This window comes from Aegilops tauschii, chromosome 1 (genome assembly GCF_002575655.3).
Source record: "Aegilops tauschii subsp. strangulata cultivar AL8/78 chromosome 1, Aet v6.0, whole genome shotgun sequence".
Taxonomy (NCBI): domain Eukaryota; kingdom Viridiplantae; phylum Streptophyta; class Magnoliopsida; order Poales; family Poaceae; genus Aegilops; species Aegilops tauschii.
The window spans coordinates 43,966,787-43,971,392 of record NC_053035.3 but is presented as its reverse complement, the minus strand read 5'-3'; the positions used below and the strand labels follow the sequence as shown (position 1 = coordinate 43,971,392).

Here is a 4,606-nt window from a genome sequence, read left to right as displayed (position 1 = left end):
GTTGCAACCGTTCTACAATCCACTCCCCTCAATATTAGTTTTCGGAAGACGCTAGTGGGAAATCGTTGGGAGGCCTGGCTTCATCTTGTAAGACGATTGATGGATGTCCAGTTGTCTCAGCAGCCAGATCAGTTGTATTGGAAACTAACTAAGAACGGCGTGTTCTCGGTCAAATCCATGTATCTGGATGTTATTAACTCTAGCGTGATTCCTTCCTCGAAGCATGTTTGGAATGTGAAGGTACCTTTGAGAATCAAAGTGTTTATGTGGTTTGTGCATAAACAAGTTATTTTGACTAAGGATAATCTGGCAAAACGCAACTGGGTGGGTTCTCCAAGATGTAGTTTTTGCGACCATAACGAAACTATCAAACACCTCTTTCTTGATTGTCCGCTGGCCAAGATTCTATGGCAGTCGATTCATATTGCTTTTAATATTAATCCGCCCACTTCTATCAACACGTTATTTGGAGCGTGGCTCGATGGGATTGATTCAGATACAACGAGGCACATTCGTGTAGGCGTCTGTGCTTTATTATGGGCAGTCTGGAACTGCAGAAATGATTTGGTTTTTAACGGGACAACGAACATTCACTTTTTGCAGGTTATGTTCAGGGCCACTGCGTTGATCCGCATGTGGTCGCTACTCACTCCGACGGAGGCCAGGGAGGGTTTGGTTACTGCGTCTACCCGATGGGAGATGGTAGCTCGGGATATTTTCAACCGGTTTGGATGGCGGTCAAGTAATAGGATAGGCATGTAGTGCTCCTATTTTTATTTGCCAGCCGGTTGTGGTTTTGTCTTTTTTATTTAGCTCTTGTGAGCATTTGTTTACTTCTTACTTCGAGACTTGGAGACTTGTTGCTGGATATTTTTTTTATTAATAAGATGAGCCGTATGCATCTTTCTGATGCAGAGGCAGGGGTAAACCCCCTTTTCGAAAAAAAAAAATCTGAAGTCCTTAGCCCTAAAGTTCTCCAACTAGTCTGTGTTAGACTACTTGGTCTACCTTTCCACGCCCATCGAAGGTTAAAAGATTTGTAGACATTTCACACACTTGTGATTTTGACACACCGGTAATGACCCCAATGCTACCAGTAAGCAGTTTGGATTTCTTATACGGTCATACTGGCAGGAGGGTTTATGCAAGCAAAAACTCAAGCTTCCTGAGCAGAGTCTTGTGCAAAATCGACAAATCCATCGAAAAATTGGTACTTTGCAGGAAGCAATTTCACGTCCTCCCGATATTTACCTTCTATTGAAAAGAGAGACAGCATTAATGAAGTCATTGAAGCTTCAAGTGAGATGCCCTTCCCATCAACTTTAGACAAATAATTTCCGGCCTTGACAGTCTCACCTTTTTCCAACAACATTCTGATGATATGATTTAACAGACGGGAGCTGGGGACTATACCACTTTTCTCCATTGATGAAAACATATTGTCTGCTTCTTCCACTGCTCCATCTTTTAGAAGATTTATTATCATTACTGCATAAGTAGATTCATTGGGCACCAATCCACTGGCTGATATTGCAGCAAATAAATCACTGGCTTCTTCTCTTCTCCGAACCTTGTACATTGCATCGATCATGGTATTTAGTATTGCAATATTGAACTTCACACTCATTACACCTAATTTCTGGAACAGGGCGATCGCTTCATCTGTGCTATTATTTCTACAAAGTCCTGTAAGAATTATATTGTATGTAACGATGTCCACTGTTATTCCACTTTCGATCATCTCATGGAACATTGTCCTTGCAGCAACAGTTCTCCGAGCATGAAACAACCCAGCCAGTATGATGCCATATGTAACAGTGTCAGGTTTAACTCTCTTACTCGGCATTTCCCTGAATAGAATGAAACCATCATCGATCCTTCCACTTTTACAATAGCCATTAACAGGTGTATTATATGTAATAACATCAGGCTCAACACCAACTGATTCCATGACATCAAGTACTTTTAATGCTTTATCCATCTTCCCAACTCAGCAGTATCCATCAATCAGTGAATTAAATAAAATGTCATCAGGCCTCTCACCCATGTCTATAACCAAGTCAAAGATTTCATGTGCATCCATAACCCTTCCTTCTTGGCACAGATTCTTTATTACTGAACCGAAGAACGGAATGTCAGAATGAGGAATACCTCTGTTCATCATTTCAGAAACCAACTGCTTAACTTTAGCCAAATCACCATCTAAGCAAAAACCCTGAATCAGCGACAGATAAACAACTTTGTCCGTTTGTACTCCCAAAGCAATCATCTGATTGAATTTTCCATGGCCTCGGTTAGCCTACCCATTTTGGAAAGGCCAGCTATTATGCTGGAATAGGTGAATATATTCGGATTCACTCCGCGCTCCTTCATTTTACTTGATACCAGCATAGCTTCATCCATCATTCCACGTTTAGCATAGGCAACAATTAACATGGTGAAAACACGGCAGTCGGCCGCAATACCGTTGCTTTCCATTGAATTAAAGAGATCAATCATATCAGCAAAGCATCCTTCACTGGCATACCCATGAAGCAAAGTACAGTATGAGACGATATCAGGTTTGTGGCCCTTGGCTGTCATGGAATCAAAAACTTCTGCAGCTTCTTTGCTTCTTCCATGCTTGCACAGGGAGGCCAGGAACGAGTTGCAAGTAAAAATATCTGGTATAAGACCCCGCCTTTTCATTTCTCTGAACATTTTAGTAGCCTCTTTTAAGCGCCCAGATGAGGCATATCCATTGATCATGCAATTATATGTCACTTCATTGGGTTGAGCACCATCAGCAACCATCTGCTGAAGGACTAACTCTGCTTTGTCCATTGCCCTGGCCTTGCACAATGCGTTAATAATCGAGTTATATGTCACCACATCAGGCACAATCCCTTGCTGTACCATTTCATGGAATAGATTGCACGCCTGGCCTGTTTCGCCTTCCTTAAAGAAGGCATGGATTACCATGTTATATGCCACCACATTGGGGGAGCAGCCACCTCCTTCTTTCGCCATCATCTTGAGCAGGTCGAGCCCCCGCTGAGTCATGCTATTGTCACATAAGCTCTTCAGAACTATAGAGTATGAGAAGGCATCAGGCACACAGCTGAGCTCAGACATCCTATGAAGCAGCACGTACACAGCCTCTTCTGTCCGTTTCGCATAGCAGAGGCACTTGAGGAGGGTGTTGGCGGTGATTTGCTCTATCTTCAAGCCCGTCCTGAGGATACAGCCGAATAAGGCAAGCCCTAGATCTGGGTGACGCGCGCGGCAGCAGCAGTCCATGAGGATGTTGTAGGTGTGGACTGTGAGAGGCGCCACGCCGGCTTGTTCTCGGCACACGCGGTTGAAGAGGGCGACGACGAGGGCGGGGCCATCTCTGATGCAGGCGCCAGAGGATGTAGCACGTGCGAGGGCGGCGAGGAAGCCGTTCAGGGAGCGCTCGGGGACCGGGGTGGCCTGCCGAAACAATTCGTCGAACAGGTGGTGTGCATCGTCTCGACTGAGTGTACTTGCGCGCACGCGCTCTGTGGCCGCGGCAAAGGCGTCGCGGGGAGACCAGGAATGTGAGGGCGGCGAGGTGGAGGAGAGGAGCCGGCGGTGGAGGTGGAGGCACCACGCGGGACATCAGCGTGGTGTAGTGGCCGAGGCAGAGACACAACTGACGAGTGTTTTGCTGGTTTCTTTCAGTTGGCACCCGGGAGCCCTGAACTTTGTGAATCGTCCAAACATCCATTGTGGTTGATTTACTCACGTAAAACCCATGGTGCAAAAAACAAATCCGGATTTAAACCCGGTCGAAGCCAAACCAGAGCGCCACGGTTTTCCTAATACGCGACAAAATCAGCAAACCGGATGTTAGAATGATTCACAAAGTTTCGTCTTTTGTTAAGGAAACAAATCTTCTATATCTAAATAGCTAGCCCCCACTAACTATTTCTCTCAACATGCAAGCATGCCACATCATCACTCAACATGCATGAGAAAAGACCCACCCCCAGTGTCATATGTCTCTCAACATGCAAACATGCCACTTTATCATGACATGCATGAAAAAGAGACCTATCTCAACATGCAACATACATGAGGATTTTCATTCTATTATGCTATATACATTTAATAAACATTTTACAACTATATAGTAATCAAGAACAAGAAATTATATGTATTTTTAGTATTAGCCTTTTATATTATTACTTCAAATATTCATGATTCATACAATGAATCACATTGAAATATGTTGCAAAATACTTCCACAACAACGTGCGGGGTATCATCTAATATGGTGAAAAATGGACTTCTTTCTCATAAGGTTGTTTCCTTATTTTTCTTATTAAAACTTGTACTTGGATTTTCTAAAATTTGTCCAAGATTTTTGAAATTTTATTGGTGATATATAATTGTTAAGATCCCATAACAACCTAATGGTTAAGATGGATCACCGATTAATTCATCAGTTTTTAACCAGGCTCCACCTGATAAGCTATCTAAAAAACAACAAAGATTCATCATGTTTTAAGAAATAAGTTATTTTGACTTTTTATATTTAGCAATTAATGCGGAAAAGTCCCAATTGAAGGCAAGGAGTGAAAATACTAATGAGGAAACATGC

At 43.1% G+C, this 4,606-nt stretch overlaps 1 pseudogene; it reads right to left on the bottom strand.

The window, feature by feature from the left end:
- Nucleotides 1-604: 604 nt before the first annotated feature.
- LOC109755711 (uncharacterized) lies at nucleotides 605-3,609 on the bottom strand (annotated as a pseudogene).
- Between the last annotated feature and the right edge of the window lie 997 nt (nucleotides 3,610-4,606).